Here is a 17,928-nt window from a genome sequence, read left to right on the forward strand (position 1 = left end):
AGAAAGTTTCATAGCTTTTGTAGTAGTATGCCAAAATTAACAAGTTTATTAGCAAAGTATCTCCATTCAGTCTTCCTAGGGCTAAATGATATAGAAATCCCATTTCATGCAGCATATTTCAACCTGTTCAAACAGGATTTGAATACATAGTTTAATCACATCACAAAGTATAACAGGCATAAACAGGTTTGGAAACTTACTTGATTATTTATAGTTCTCAATTCAACCCTTGAAGAATAAAATTAGAGCCAGTTTCTTTTAAGTGAATACACAATATTGAAAAAGGTTTTGATTTAAAAATTACTATACTCATCTACAGAGAGAATACACTATATCTAGTTTCATGTTTTTAACATGTCACAGTTTAGAAGGGTACACATGTCAACCTTATAAACTGGCATTGATGCATGGCCATCTTAAGTCCCACTACATTTGAATAGCCCTAGCTTCCCCCAGTTGTCCTCTTTTGGTCCTAGGATCTCATCTTAGATCCTTTGTATGTCATTAAACTCCAAGTTATGACCCTTTCTCAGATTTTCTTGTGTTTTTTTTCATTCTTTTTTTTTCTTTTTTTCTTTTTTAAAGATAGTATTAGAACTCACTATGCAGATGGCCTCAGCCTTGGAGTGATCTTCCTGACTCTGCCTCCCATGAACTAGAATTATAGGTGCATACCACCACACCCAGCTCAGATGATCACACCATCCCTCTCTGTCACAGCCCCTCTCTGTCTCCTTATAAGAAGATGGGAAGAGGCACAGATTCAAACTTAGGTTGTTGTTGAGAACAAGAGAACCCAGAATCCCTTGTTGTCAGCTAAGTTCCCAACATCTAGGGCATGAACTAGTAGAGGAGAAAAGCACACATTGTTGAATGGAAGAGAGCACAGCTCAGTGGAGTCCAAGGCCGGACTTCAGGAGCATCCCAGAGAACGCACCTCAGAAACAGTCAATCTCTCTTAAAATTCTAACCTTTTTTTTTTCCTTGCCAAAAGTCCTTTAGAATCTTCCATCCCTCATCCTTCTCAATATTCCTTAAGATTAATAAGGTTTATTCAGTTCTCCCTTTCAGTTGAATTGAAATAGTTCTGGATCAAGAGATAACTGTGGCAATAAGGTGTACCCTTTGAGAACAGAAAAATCACCAGTCAAATCTGTTTCAAAACAACCCAATACAGTCCCATATTCGTGGCTCAATCCAGTGATTCTGGTTTGTCTTTGTTAGGGATTCTGTCTTTGTAGATTGCTCCTGACTCCTATAACATTCTCAGGGCATTTGTGTGTTTTTCAGATGAAAATAAACTAAAAGGCTTGTTTTTTCTTCCTTACCTTCATTCCTTCCTTTAGTAAGAATATTACAAGGTTTGTTTGTTTGTTTGTTTAGTTTTGTTTTGTTTAGTTTTGTTTTGGGTTTTTTTTTTTTTTGGCCAGTAGACAGGTCACCATAAGAATAATTGAGTTGAGTTTGGGTAAGTTTATGAGAAAATAAATAAATAAAATTTCATTTGCATTGAAAGCTACCCTTATGGGCAAAGCCTTCCAATTAGAATTCTATAGAACTGATGATCCTTTGTTATTTGGGACATAAGTAAGCTACACTAGACTCCTGGTGTGATAGCTAAGAATCACACCTTTTCCATTTCCTCCTTCCAAACCCTCCCACGTAACTCCTCCTTGCTCTCCTTCAAATTCATGGCCTCTTTTTTCACTACATGTTGTTGCATACATGATGTTTCTTTTTGGAATGATTCCACAATTTTGAGAAATTCCTTTATTCTCTAGATTGTTCCACTGCTGGAATCTGTCAGATGATTTTCATATAGTTAGACTGAGATAATGTATTTTTAGCCAGAAAAGCATACAGAGCTGCCATTTTATTCACACAAAAAAAAGACAAGAGGGAAAGAGGAAGAGGAAGGATGGAGATGAAGAGAAAAAGAAGAGAGAAGCAAGATGTAATAAAAAGGGAATAGAAAGAGACAGAGAAAGGAGAGAAGAAGGAAAACATCACATGTGATGAACTGAATGCTGCAAAGATGGCTGCTTTGTTAGTGGTGGCCTCAGAGCTGACTTCAGGCACTCAAGGGAGAGCCTGAGAACCCTGGCTTCTAGGAACCTTTGACACTTGGCATGGTATTTGATTGTCCTTCTGTTGCAGGAAGAATTACCTAAGACAGCACCTATGGCATCCTCATAACCCTGAGTAATCAGAACATATAGTGAGAGTGGAGAAATCAATGGCCATGTTTTCTGAGGCTTTTTGTTTTTAATGTACAGGCATTCACCAAATGTCTCTGAACTTCTGCAGTGAGCCAGGCCTGACAGGGATCTGAGTGCATGTGATATACCAGTTCTTCTTCATACACCACCATGTGGGTGAGTGGGAAGAAGAGCAACAAGCACCTAACTACTGAGTCTTGTCACTATCTTCAGAATCATTAGTTATTGACAACAGAGACTCAAGTATATACTCATTCTGTGCAATCTCTATATTAAAGAATCTTCCAGTATCACATGGTTGTGACTTAAAAGCCACACTCATGTAAACTCCACTGGTTTTTTTTTTTCCTACTGTGACAATAACTCATCTGAACTGCTTTGGGCTGAAGCTAAATAGAATAGTGAGTTATACCATAGATTTCTCAAGTAATCACTTTACTTTTTAAAATCCTTAGTATTTTAGGGGTCTATAACAAGGTCCAACAATGAATACAGTAAAGATATACCATTCTTCCAAAATTACCTGATTCTCACCTGGATGTGGGGATTATCAAGATAATGTGCTGCAGATGGTGAATGGATGCAACCCTCAAGTCTGCAAACATACTAAGTGGTTAAGACCAGAGAGCAAGTGCAGGAGCTGGGTAGACCTACACAATGCCAACACCATATTTTAAATTTTCATTTGGTTAGAATAACTTCAGTTCATTTTCCAGAGATCAGGAATTTCTATGCTGACATCCATGTCTCTTCTCCATCTTATTCCATTGATCTATGTTTACTCTTTACCAACAGGTTCAGTCTTCAGTATTTTGCTCTTTCAATAAAGTTTTGTCAGTGTGAATTCAACTTCAGATTATGTTGTCTGTTTTAGATCCTTTGCTTCACCGTCTCATTTCCGACTCAGTTTGTCAGTACCTATAAAATTGTTCATGGAGATTTCATTGGAATATTACTGAGGCTATACATGAAGTTGAAAAGAACTTGACAACACCGAATTCTGAGCATTCCCATCTGTGAAGATGGAGTACTTGCCATCTATTGAGATAACAGTTCATTTTCTTCATCAGTGGCTTGTAATTTTCTGTAAGACTTAAACACGTTTCTTTAGATTTATACCTAGGTATTACATTGTATTTTTAGAAGACTCTTATAAATGGTGTTTTTAAATCTTCAATGTGCAGTTCTCATGGCTGGTATAAAAAGAGGCATCAAATGCTAAATATCTGCTATGTTTGCTTATTGTTTTCAGGTCAGTTTTGTTGTTGATGATAATTCTTTGTGATTTTCTATGTGCAAAAACAAGCCACCTGTAAATAGAAAGAGATTTCCTTTCTTTCTTTCTTTCTTTCTTTCTTTCTTTCTTTCTTTCTTCCTTCCTTCCTTCCTTCCTCTCTCTCTCTCTCTCTCTCCCTCCCTCCCTCCCTCCCTCCCTCCCTCCCTCCCTCCCTCCCTCTCTCTCTCTCTCTCTCTCTTTCTTTCTTTCTTTCTTTCTTCCCAGTCTTACAGGCAGTTTCACATCACTGGTGTAATTTTAACTGTAGCGTTTCTAGCAATTTTGCTTTTAATACAGTATGTTTTTAATCAAGCTGAGAAAATTCCTTTCCATTGAAGGTCTTCTTTTATCATGATAATTGTTATGCCTCACCATGTGCTTTTTTGTCTATACAGATGTGGTCATATAATTTTTATCTTATTGATACATCAGATTTTGTGGAGAGATATGTGAATGACGGTTACTCTTACACATCTAACATTCCACTTGGTTATGGAGTGCTAGTCTTTTGTGTAGTGTTGAATTAAATATGTGACTATTTTTTTTTTGAGTTTGCATTTACATTCATAAAAAACACAGGTCTGAAATTTTTCCTCTCTATCCTCTCAAAGAATAAATTATGATGTCTTTTACTCATTTCCAATTTGGGAGGTATTATGTTTTTATTTTTAATCAGTTATTTCTGAAGTTATCAAAGCATTGAGAAATTCTAAATACGTTTTTAATAGCTTTGAAAAGGTACTCTCAGGTACCTTTGAAATATTTTTAAGAGCAAGAATTTCTGACATTAATCAATGTACTGTCATGCAAGATAAAGAGAACCCCTTCCTTGTCTTTGTTAACCAATTAATAATTCAGGACCAAAAAGAAATAATTTCCTTATTGATAATTCCATCTAAAAAGCAGTTACAGTGCTATATTATCAGCCGATGCTTCTGTATGATTTAGACTATCAAGAAATTCCTAAACAGCGGTCAACTGAACCTTGAACTGATGATGCTGCCATTCCATGACCTAAAGCTCTTCTCTGAGACCTGTTCTTCATTGAAGCTGAGATTGATCTTTGGCAATAGACACAGGGAAAAGACGTTATAGTGCTGATAAAGGGAGTCAATTGGTCTGTGCTTTACTACCAAGCTTCAGGATCTAGTCTGTGCTACTACTCAAACTTCAGTTCGCCCAGTAGGCACACGGCTCTACCATGAAGTCTATTAGAAATGTAGACTCCAGTTCCCTCTCTGGGGTTTCAGAATCATATCACTCATACTTTAATAGGATCCCTGTGAAATTCATGTGCATCTTAAAGGTTACGGAGCCCTGTCTGAAATGAGTTTAGATTGAGTTTAGATGCCAAAAAAAAAAAAAATGCCAGGTTAGGAAGGATGATCTTTGGATGAGCTGCCCAGAGAAAATCTCTGCAAGATTTCCCTTGAGTGAGACCACAGGAGAGGGACTTACTCATGTAACTCCACTCTGTTAGTCCCCCCACATCTGTTTTGAGACCCCCGTGAATCACGCATAGAAAGAAGCCAAAAAAATCTAAGAGGGAAGCCAGGTTTGTAACTTTTTAAAAAATCTCCCTGTTTCCTTATAAGAGATAGGCAGTTATAGTCTTCAACTGGAATACCCTGGCCTATGAAAGAGGAAATGTGATATGATATACTATTGCAAAAAAGGTCTGAGTTTGTCTTTTCCAAAAGAAAATATATTTTCCATCAGAAAATAAATAGGTACTGGAAATTCTATTAGCTTTTGGAAATGTAGATACAGAAAAATGATTGGATGACTTTAATTTTAAAAACTGCTGGGTCAATATTCTTTCTTGTTACTTAGAATCAGTTCCAAACTTATTATATGTTTGGAATAGGAATGTCTCCCCATTTGTTCAGTTGATCAGCTGAGATTTTTCCAATTTATTGGAGCTGTTGTTGAGAGTTCAATATAATTAAGCTAGAGATATTAAATATGTCTTAGAAACAAAAAAAAAATGTGGATACAATCCAGAGGAAGCATGAACTTATTTCCATGTCATTAAACCACATTTTACCCATGAGCAAAGTGCATTTTTCCTAACTTGAAAGAAATGCCTTGCTTTGCAGTAACACACACTTAATGTTCTTTTAAAGTTATTCAATTTGACATTGGCATTTGGATTATTTTATTATAACAGAATAAAGGTACACCAAAATTGACAAGTATATAGACTATATACAATGGTCAATTGTTAAATATCAATAAGTATGGTTGATTATTAAAGACTCTAATTCTATTCTATACCAAATGGTCCTTCTATCAATTGACTTCCTTTTTTCAGGATCCAGGCTATCATTTAGGAACAATTTACCTAAGTTGAAATTGCCTCATGGCACTGCTTTTGAAAAGGCCAGAAAGTATAAAGATCTGTGTCCAAAAGTACACACAGTAAAGCATTCTTTCTGGCTTGTTCATTTGTTACAATTAAATTTTCATAATAAATATTGCTGCTATCTTTATTCCCATGGCTTTGAACTTATTTGTCATACTAGTCTACCAATTATTCAGACCCTAGACTACCATCTTATTCAATGAGCAATCCTCTGCCCCTGATAGACTTCACTAACTCCTGGTGGCTGTACCCTTTCTACAGTCCTCTGAATAGCTGAGTCCAGTAGTCATTAACTGTTAAGGATCTTCCTGTTTAAGTACTTCTGTTGGTACACAGTATGGATTTAAACTCAAATAGACATTAGATCTCTTCTAAAATAAAAACAGTTTGGGAGGGGTGATAAAATAAGTCACTGCTATTATTAAAATGTAGGAAAAATAAGATAATTAAATTGTGCTTCTGATTAAAATATTACTCTTAAAATATCTTTTACAATAAATCCACACAAACAAGCCCCTCCCTGACAGTTGCTTTGTATCTTCTCTCTTATCACCCCCCCTCACTTTCATTTTCTTCCTACGGAATGCTTTAAACCCAGAACAATTTACCAGGAGGGATGTGTACACCTATCCAGAATCTGGTCTGTTCCACATTTCGTAGTTGCAGAACTGCAGGGTAGCTGAGATGATTGGGCTTAGTCTTACACTCATCCAAGATCCAGGAAAATGACACAGCTCTGACATTTTATCAGAAATCATGCGATTTTATGGAAAAGTGAAAGAGATTCAAGAACAACTTTAGACAACGAAAGGAATACTGGGAGATTCCTCTCTACAGTCCTCTGAATGGCTGAGTCCAATAGTCCTTAACTGTTAAAGATCTTCCTGTTTAAGTACTTCTGTTGGCACACAATGTGGATTTAAACTCAAATAGACATTAGACCTCTTCTAAGATAAAAACAGTTTCAGAAGGGTGTTGCAATGAACAAGACACCCCTTTTCCTGGGAAAATTTGAGTATCTTACTAAAGTTATGGTTTCAGAAAATATTCAGATGGCATGGCACCAATGTTTAGAGGTGATTTACTTTAACTACATTTGTATTAGAAGTTAGCCTCCACATTGTGTCAAGAATCACGTCTGAGCCCTTGTAGCCACCATTTGTATTTTCCTTTTCTATGGTGTATCTGTCACACAGTTCTGAAAGCTTACAATGATGGAGCAGTGATTCTTTTAGGCTTCCCTGCATCTGGAGTTCCACTCATCAAATAGTAGGGAGTAGGTTCAGAAAGTCAGCTCCAGTGGAGGTCCTTACTATCAGCTGGACCTGCTTGCTTTGGTGGCACTGTGACCAAAATAACCTGAGAAAACAAGTTTAAAGCTTCAGTCCATCACCATTGGGAGCGGGGGTCGGGGGAAAGATGTGGCAAAGAAGTACGCATCATGGTCGCCAGGAGAACGTAGTCAAAGGATTATAAGGAAGAAACCGAGGAAGCTATCACCATGAAGGTGATCCTCTAAAGTCATACTTCCTCTAACTAGCCACACCTTCTTCTCTTACCCAGTTCCCAATAATGTCATAATAGCATGAATCCAAGAGAGTGATCCATTGACTAGGTCTCAGCCCTCCAGAGCGAATTACTTTGCAAAATTTCCTCAGCTGTCCACCAAGCCTCTATCTCTGAGGATACTGGAAATCTGGACTTTTCAATCATTAGCCTCGACTGCCATAAGCCTAGGAAACATTTATTTATTTATTACTATTAAGAAGAAAGTAAATCTGTTCTAAGCAAGCAAGCAATATACTCAATGCCCATCCCGGACAAGAGATTTGGTTCAAACTTTCTTTTTTATGTACCTAATAGCTTCCCTCAATGAAGCCACATCGAGGCTGGAATACTCTGCTCCTCTTCTGCATAGGGCTTTGCTTGAACTTTACCTTGAAAATATACTCTATTAACTAGTTACAGAACGTCCTTTGTCACAAGGGAAACAAACATAAAAGGGGGTTGGGAGCTGGAGAGATGGCTCTGTGGTTAGGAGCAATGGCTGTCTTCCCAGAGGACCTGGGTTCAATTCTCAGCACCCATACAGACACTTGCAACTCTCTAACACTCCACTCCAGAGAAATTTGATGCCTTCTTTTGGCCTCCTTTTGGCCTCCTTGAGTACCAGGCAGGCATGTGATGCACAGACGTATAAAACATCCATATATGTAAAAATGAATTAAAATAAATAAAAGTAAAAGGTAAATAAAAATATTTTTATTAAAATAGTTGATCAGATGATCTATATGAACATAATTTGTATGTGAGTTGTATAGATCTAGGATACACATAATTGAAATTGCTTTGCCCACAACTGTTTTGGGGTGGTAGTTGTTGTTCTGCTGTTTAAGATGCAGGAAAAAACTTGAGTTATTTTTAAACATTGGGCCTCAATTTAAGAACTAGTAAATGCCTTTCAGCTAAATTAGCATCAACTATTACCAGATGAAGGAGGTATCCAAAAACTTCAGAGGTGTGACCCTTGACTATCACATGCAATTCCCTACCAGTGGTTTCCTCACACATTGAACTTTTCAAACTGGAACATCTACTTCACTTACACAGCATACCTCACATTTTTATCCACAAGCATTGCTGTTCAGAAAATACAATCGTCACATGTATAGGTGAAATCCTACCTCTTCCATTCTCACGAATCCTCCCACATTAAACAGAGTTCGGCATTCTAGAATGTGCTTACTGGATCTCACTTCGGTGCAGTTTTCTTGTTGGACCAGTGGACTCTGGACTTTTACTCTGCTTTTGATCAGAACAGTAGACCACTTCAATGTACATATTTGGCTGTCTGAGAGAGTCTTGAATACAAGATGCTTCTTATCTTCCTTTATTTTCCCAGGATCCCCTTCAGTACCAGGCAGAGTGTTTAGAAAAAGAAGGCTACAGCAAATTTCCTACCAAAGGAATCAGTACCTTCTATTCAGTAGCTCTGTGTTCCAGCTGTATCTTCACTGGCAAGTCTTTCCAGCCACCTCCTTTTACAATAACATGTCAATATGAGCTCATACACTAGGTGACTAGTTTAGATGTCATGGTTATGGTCAAGCTTGGAGATCAGACAGGTTATGATTAATCTCACCGACCACAGAGCTTCAGAACTGCCTCTCTGCACCTTTGGATTTTCATGGTACAGTACCACTGATGATGGAGATAGTCTCTCTGGCTGTTCTAGGGATCAATCATGTGGTGCCCCTCAACGTTGAGCACTCTGATTGGTGTGTAATGAGTGTCTGTGGGTGTTCTGTGTTATTTATACAAGACTTTAGAACCATGACTACTTAAGGCCAGGAATGAGCCAATGAGGAGACCCATAGTGGATAGGAAACTGGTTTTTGAGTCCACACCAATTTAAATTATATTTGCTAAATACTGCTTGTTAAGAATCATGAAACTCTATGTTTGTTATGTTATTAATAATTGCTATCAGAGCCAGACATCATGGACTGCACATTTAATCCCAGAACTCCAGAAGCAGAGAGGTGAATCTCTGTGAGTTAGAGGCCAGGCTAATCTATGTAGCAAGTTATAGGCTAGCCATGGCTACCTAGTAAAACCTGTTCCAATAAAAATGAAAGAAAGAAAGACAAAAAGAGAAAGAATAACTTCCACCTATTTTATTTTTTAACCTGACATACAAGATTAATAGCATTATGATTTTTAACCTTCAGATCATAAGTCTCTAATCTCAGTGTGCATTTGGTAAGTGATAAACCTATAAATGATGGTTAATTCAAGCTAACACTAGTTTAAAATTAGCCACTATTAAAACCTAATCATTGATTGAGAGAGTCTTTCTACTGGACATGGAAGAATAAAAAAAAATAGAGGATATTTGTCCAAATTAAAATTAAAGCATGTATCTCCCATATTCAAAATGAACATGTGAGCTTCTGTACTCTTAATTTTATTATCACTATTTTACAGTGTAGTTTTAATTATGACCTTTCTATCAGGAGAAGCCATATATTTAGGATTAGGAACTTGCTGCTCTAACTGGTCTTGTTAAAGACTATGGCTTGATACATTCTGTGCTCCAACTTTTATAAAAACCAGTGAACATTTCTAATAACACTTTTCTAATTTCATGGTTCACTGCACAGTCAGTAAAGATTTAAATAATTTAGAAAGAAAGCCTATTCTCTTTCTTTATTAGAAGTTTGAGTCAAGCAAATTCTTTGACATTTAATAGGTTTTTAACCCTTTTAATAACGTCTTATAATGAAATTTATTGGTAGTTGTTTTAAAGAAAGGGTTATTATGTTAGCATGAATAGCAGTCAGTATTTTTTATGATTAGTTTTGAGACCTTGACTTTATATGACTCAAAGTATGTAATAGCATAAATGAATGAAGTTAAGATTAACTAAATCAGGTATACCAAGGAAGAGAGCGACTGTACATAACTACATTCATGCAATTATCTAACAGGCTATAAAATTTTGGCAGACAAATATTTGAATCATAATTGTTTTAAAGGAGCTTAAGGTCACTTACAGAGTCAGTCACTTTAAAGGAAATGAACGAATTATAATTTTCCCTGACTGATTTTTTTCCCAAGTTATTAATACTATGCTCGACAGGACAGGATTTCTAGCCTTTTCCTATCTGGGATTCATGCTATTTTAATGTTTTATAATATATTATTAGAAGGATTATTGAATGGATTCCATAATAAAAGGCTAATTTAAAGCAGCACTTTTCTTCAATTTTTTAATAAGCTGGAAACATACAAAAACTGCCCAAGAAGCTCTTTTATGCATGCAGAGTGTTAATTCTGCTTCCTGGGATGTGCTTTTGAGCTGGGTGCTATGTGCTTCCAGTGATTTAAGAGCCTCCAGATGAACTCCAGTGTCCCCGTTCTGAACTGCTTGAAGAGGTCAACATGCCACTCATATCTCCATTTCTACCAGCATCCCATCAACATCCCAGTGGAAAAGATGAGAACACAAGTTAATAGGATCTAAATCTAGTGCAGAGAGCTGTTTTGACTGGCACAGGCTGCCGTGAACAAGCAGAGCCAGTTCTGAGCAGTAAGCTACCACTCACAGAGCAGAGCCTCAGAGGACTTCCCAGTTCCCCGTCACTTAGACTTCTGGGCTGTTCTTCATGTTTCCATGTTCTTCATGTTTCGAAAGTACACTGAAGGGAAAGAAAGACACCATTATTCTGTCCTGTCTCTGTGTACATTAAAGTTAAGGGGATGTGAATAGAACTGAGTATTGTGGGATACACTTGATACAGGGTGACACTTTTTTAGAGCAAAGCACTGCCCACACTTTGTGAGAGACATACAAAGGGCCTGGGATACACAAAGGAACAGTGTCATGACGAATCGCAGGAGTACCAACAGCAGATCTATAGATTCTTATTGTCAGAATAATACAACCTTGTAGAAACTGGTAATTCACAAATATGGGAAACAGAGGGTAGATCACATGGTACCCAAAATTCTTTAGACAATATAGTCTTTATGTCCTGCGCTGACCCGAACTATGTTTGCATCAACATGAAATTTTCATGTTTCCCTTACTTGTGCTAAACAGAAAAGCCCTGACACCTCCTAAAGCTTCATCAAGCCTGACAATTTTGTCCATAGTTTAAAAATCACATTAAGAGACAATTGGTATTCATATTAAACATTCAGAAATGGGTTTTCTCAACCCAAGTCCAAAACAGTTGATAAGTAGATGGTAAAAAGGCACAACCCCTAACTACCTAGCCTTGGTGGTGTTGCACAAGGAGAGGAGGTGTGGCCAAGATTTGTGAATGAGAAAGATGGACTGTGAGTCAGAATGCCTTTACATACATTAAACTTTTTGTTAAGACTTCTGTCAAGCAGGTACTTATTTAGCCTTATCAGGGAGCCATTAAAACCAAGTTATAAACTCAGCCTTCATGGAGCCTATTTATTTTCTCACAGTGACACCTTGTGCTCTGTGGCCATAAGCTGCCCAACTTATTCTACAGACAGGCCCCACAGATGCATCCCTTGGCTGCATGGATTCGTGGTCTGTATCAACAGTTCACCATGAACTAGAACTCCTCAAAGGGAGCACAAAGATAAGGCTTCAGCACAAGTGGCAAACATGAAACTAAGTTCAGTCTTGGGAAAACACTCTTCTGTCTTAGTTAATCCTCACAGTGATGTACTTGAAGGCAAATACAGTTTTCTTCTCCCCTGTTTCTTCTTGAGACTCATCACTATGGCAACAATGATACTCATGTGTTGCATTATGTTTCCCAGACTGAATATTGAGCTGCATACAGATAGGTTTCAGACAAGTTAGCCACTTTCAGTTTGCCAGGAATCAAGACCAGTGCCTGCCACGTAGTAGGCATAGTAAGAATGTGAAAAAGCCCTCCTTTTTCAAAGGTGGAAATGAAGGTCAAGTAACTAAGAACTAGGGTAGTTCACTGGAGACAAAGGCAGGCTGATTTGATGAATTTGATGAGTGTCTCCATGAGAGCAAACCATTAAGAAGAAGAAGAAGGAGGAGGAGGAGGAGGAGGAGGAGGAGGAGGAGGAGGAGGAGGAGGAGGAGGAGGAGGAAAGAAGAAGAGAAGTCAAATAAAATGAGAAAGGCTGTGTGTCTCTGTGATAAGACACCTGTCGAAAAAGTGTTAGAAGGAAAGGTTCATTTGGCTCACCATTTCAGAAAGTACAGCACATCCTGGTAGGAAAGCATGGCACAGATCACAGTCCCTGGGCATACATTGGAGATTTATTCATATGGTGGCAAGAGGGATACAGATAGAACAGACAGGAAATAGACATGTTCATTTCATATCGATCAAAGCTTATCCTCAACAAGATACCTTAGCAGGTAGGCTCTACTTCATAAAGGCTCTATGACCTTCAAAATGGCTGCATAAGCTGAGCATCAAGCATGCAAAACCTAAGCCTTAGAGGACACGTCACATGTAAATGTTAACAGATTGTCTTTGTTGTGCGATAAATCTGAAGATATTTGTGAGGGTAACAAAGATTCTTCTTTCCATGTTTGTTTGTGAGAGAAACAAAAGTCAAACTCTGAAAAGAAAAGCCAGGTACCAGTTGGGATACTGCAGGTAGTCAAGGTCTTCCTCTTCCCAGTTGTTTGTACCCTTTAGGGTCTGCTATTTGGGTCATCTTGTGGGAGAAGATTTTTAAAAGATGATAGCAAAGTATGTTCAGTTGTTCTTGTAATACTCTTCAATAATGTTTGTCTCTTACATACAAAGTCTACTGAATAATGAGGATCCCTTTTCATGAATGAGTCTGACCTTGGGCTGAAGGAGCAGAGAGTGAGCACTGGGTGGGGGGAGGGAGCTCACATCAGCATGAACCTATATTTCTTGAGCTGGTTTAGATGTCCCTCCAGGATGGTGGTTCTAGAGAGAGCAGTGTCTCAGAAATGTAACATCTAATGAATTGTGTTCCTCACAGTATCTACTTGTCCTAACTACAAATATCTTACATTAGGGTACTGGAAAGAGATCTGAAGCCTAGTAAAGTTTCTGCTGACTTTTGAAAGAAAATCAAGAATTTAAAATACTAAATTCAAAAGCAAACTTGGTTTTAGAAGTTCAGAGTTGAAATCAAGTTAATTTAAACTTTAAACCTTTATTGATAAAAATGATTTCATTCAAATGTTCTATGCTGCCTTTAAAACTTATATTTCCTTCATCTTTAAAAATATAATTTGTGTAGTATTTAGGTTTTTTTTGACAATATCAGAATTTAGCGTCAAATACCTAATAGCAAAATGTTGATATTTGAATAAATTATGCATGTCCAAATAGTAAATAGAACATGCAAGGACATCACATTAGAATAATTTATTTAACTTGTTTAGACACAAATAATTAAGCTTTCTCATAGAAATGTACTTATGTGAATAATAAGTAAAATTTAATTATTAAATTTACCCACATATTTGTTCTGATACATTCATTTACATATTAATTGAATCCTCATTAAAATATGTAATCAAATTGTGGATTTAAATAATACCAACATTTACATTCTTCTCATAGACTCTTACAGTGTATCATTGCTTAGGAAAAAAAACTAAAATTGTTTGGCCTTCCAGCCCTAATTAATCATGCAGGGCTGTATGAACAACCCAGAGCAAGACTCTGAAGCTTTTCTTAGATGCTAAGAATGGTTTGTGTTTGATGGTGTTCAGACATAAAAGGGCTTGAGAGCAAGCACTTGTCACAGCCAATACCAGTAGGGCCTTTTCATGGCCCTGGGGAAAGCACTCCACAGCGAAAGGTGTCAAATGTTGACAGACAGGGGTGAGCACAAGAGCTTCGGAGATTCTTCATGTTCCCTTGCTCCAGTTGGACCTGGCACAAATCCAGGAGCTGCGTACATAGACCACAGAATGCAGCAGCTGGTAAACCATATTAGCAGAGAGGGCCTTGGGGCTGGCCCTGCTCTGGAGCTCTGTTCACCAACTGCTGTTCACTTAAACAGCTGGATCTGAGCAGAGAGAGACGAGGTGCCGTTAAGAGTTTTATGTGTACAACTGTTTCAATATAGATTGTCTGCTAGAGGCAAGGATAATGATAGCTTTCCAGGCTCCCACATTGGACCAGAAAGGATGCTGATGTTCAAAGAAAGAGCAGCCATGAGAATTGTGGTATACACACACAGCTTTGGACACCGACAGCAAACCTCCAATGTTCTGTATTACTCTAGAGTGCAATTTTAACATCATTTGTCACTTTACAGCTAACAATATTACCAGTATTTTCTGGAGGGAGATGTGTTCCAGTCACACCAAAATAATGTTTGACAATTATAGTCCTAGGTAGGCAACATGGCCTGTGTTTTTCTTTCCGGTTTCAAAGAAAGTCAAAGGGATCATACATGCTGAAAGGTGTGTCAAATTTTTATGTAGTGTTTTCCACTATCTTCAGCCTGGAACCCTTCTGCTGTAGAAGGAATGTACCATGCAAGTCAGGAGCTCTGTCACAGAGGAGGGGCATAGGCAGAATGAATGGGCAGTGTCTACTCTGCTCTCATAACTGATTCTAATGGAACTTTAGGTCTTCATTAATTGGAAAAAGGCTTTGAAGGTATGCATATGAAATTCCCCTTCGTTATTATAATCTTCCTCCTTTATTTTAAGTGGCATTTTTATCCCCATAAGTATGAAAAATACTATTATAGAATACCAACACCTTTGCATTCCAGTTCACAAAAATATGAATTCCTACTATGTGCTGGAATCCTCACAGTGCTGAAGAACATAGATGATTTAGTCTATAACCAATTAGGATGTGTCAATTAAAATTACCTTTAGCAGCATATAAAAGATAACCTCAGTGTGACAAGTCAGCATAGACGCTCTTGTTAAAGACCATGCTTCAAAGCTGCACGACAATCAGAGACCAAAGACCCTCTGATCAGTTTTCTTCCAGCCGCCTCAAAGCCCTGTCTATTAGACATTTCTTCCAGCTCTGACCACCATCCAACATTTTTACCAGAAGGCTCAAGAAAAGAACACAGGAAAAAATTGGATATTTTGTAAAACAGTAAAAGAAATTGGTGCTTCGGAAGGAAGATTAACCCACTTCAATGCCATGAATCTTAAGACTCTGTGTGGCAATCAATTCAAACATGATAATCCTGAAGCACCAAGCTAAAATTACTACAGATGAGATAAACCGAGCTCAAAACATGCCACACGTGGCAAATGTTTTGGAACCAGAGGTGCATGGGAAGAAATCAAGGTTTCAAGTTGTTCCGCACTGTTAGAAAGATGATTTCGTTAAAGTCTGACTCATCTGGCGAGTACTCGTAATTCACAGAACTAGGGAACGTGTTCTCTACCTCATCGAGGCTGAATTCGCATCTGAGCGCTTTACGTGAGGCAGGATTAGGAGAGCCAGCTGTGCCATAGGGCAGTGTTCATTCACAGGCAGCCATTTTTCCATACCCATCGTTAAAGCTGTGGGAAACGCTAAGAGACATAGGAGATCAATACACTTGGGAGTAAGCCTTTCAAAGATTAGTTTATGTTCCTTCTTTCAAAAGTTACTTATGATTTTCTCGGTACCCACCGAAAATGGCAGAGTATTTGTGAGAGCTGTCTCTCCCTTGACTGTTTCTGGGCGGGGTGGGTTCGTGAATTGTGAGATTTGCCTTTAAAGAAGTGGAAGCAATACAGTTTGTGTTTTTGAAAAATAAATGTTGGTTCAGACCAAGGACTTAGAAAGCTTGCGGAACCAACCTAAGCTTCACCAACAAGAACGCAAAGTGCAGAAACTCAAGGCTGAACAGTGGGGCCTGCCCAGGAGCTGGAGGACAGCCAGAACAAAAGGTCTGTCAGAAAGCAAGAACATGGGCTCCAGACCTGCGCAGCCTCAATCTACACTCGGATGGACTAGCTAGTGTCATGAAATGACGTGTGCACACTGGTAGAAAATAATGTTACTACTAAACAAACAAACAACAACAACAAAAGCTTAGAAATTATCCAACTGAAATGTTATTATAACCTGAAAAAAAAAAACCCTAAGCATCTCAGTCTATGTGGAATCTTTTGTTTTCCAAAAGCAGACAGCATTAATTAGAGTTTTCAATTCCGTGTGTAACTTTTATCCAGTCCTTCACTGCATCTTCGTCCATATTCCTCTCTCTTGTTCTCTCATCTTGAGCACTTCTCACAGGGAAGTAAGCAAGCCACACCAGTACGCACCAGGACCATTCCCTAATGTCTTAGGTTTGAACTGCTAGAGAAAGTTAAGTGAAATCCACCATACTCCTCTTCCACAACGCATTTGACCTCCAGATAATGTTAAGCGCTTCATCTCCCAATGTGTTTCATTTTAATCCTACAGAGATGAAAGTCATTGCTTGCATTACTAGAGTGAGTCTCGTTAAGGCTGGAAAGCAGTCACCCTGATAGCACAGTGAATTCATATGGAGGCCTGGCAGTTTTAGAGTCTTACTTTCAAATCTGTCTGTGCACTCAAGTCACCACAATAGTCAATTAATCAATTGGTTCATATCTGTCCATAAGCGTTCTGTGAAAGGTGGTTAGGAGATAATTCTGGCTATCCAATAAAGGATTAACTGAGCCAGAGCATCCACAGGGAGAGAGTGTCTTGTAGGCATGGCATGGAACTGCAACCCTGAAATCTCAATATGATTGCCTAAGCAAGACATGAATGATAGTCACAGCAGTTGGCATGCCCAGAAAATTGGAGGAAACCCACAAAACCCGAACCTTAAATGAAGAAATATGTAGTCAATGGCTTCTGAGGCAAGGATGATTAGTTCTCTCAAGGGACAACTAAGGGAGAAGAGAGAGGTTATCTGATCCCCACTGGCAGCCTTGAGCACATAAAAACAACAGTAAATGGACATGTCAAGCTTTATAAAGATATACATGTGTGTGTGTGTGTGTGTGTGTGTGTGTGTGTGTGTGTTATATGATAAATACAGAATGAGTGGATGTGGGTGAGGGATAGAAGTGATATAAGTACAATGTACTCATGCACGAGTATGAAACTCTCAAAAACTATAGACTGAGAATGCTCATTCTCTACTGTCTTCTAAAACCTTCTTTAAATGATTAGAATTAAAACACAGGGCTTAAATGGTTGGCTGTGATGCTAAAATCACAAATGACTTTGTAGTTTGGACCACATTCTAACAAGAACCAGCATGTTGACATCTTCATCACATAAATAAATACAATGTTACAATGTGTAAATATAAGCCAATAAGATTTCTATTTATCAGAACAAAAATATAAGTATTTGGACCTGGTCTTGGGTGATAAGATGCAATGTTGACCTAATTATCAAAATTTGTTTGGGATTGGTTGATTGTAATCATGAGATTAAACCCCAGGACTTTGTCCATGCCAGTAAAGAACTACAATTGAACGATTTTCAAGCTCCATTTTTAGTATTTGTTAAGGTAATTATGTTAGAATTATACTATAGAGGAAATTAATGTGTGCAATGCTTAGAAGCATATCCTACCGTCTACAAGTTAAAGAAACT

General features: G+C 38.0%; 1 protein-coding gene across 1 annotated transcript in view; it reads left to right on the forward strand.

Annotated features, from left to right (window-relative positions):
• Nucleotides 1–17,928, forward strand: part of Tox (thymocyte selection associated high mobility group box) — a 299,289-nt gene that overhangs the window by 228,395 nt on the left and 52,966 nt on the right. The window lies entirely within an intron of this gene.

This window comes from Grammomys surdaster, unplaced genomic scaffold, assembly GCF_004785775.1.
Source record: "Grammomys surdaster isolate TR1022 unplaced genomic scaffold, NIH_TR_1.0 64, whole genome shotgun sequence".
Classification (NCBI taxonomy): Eukaryota; Metazoa; Chordata; class Mammalia; order Rodentia; family Muridae; genus Grammomys; species Grammomys surdaster.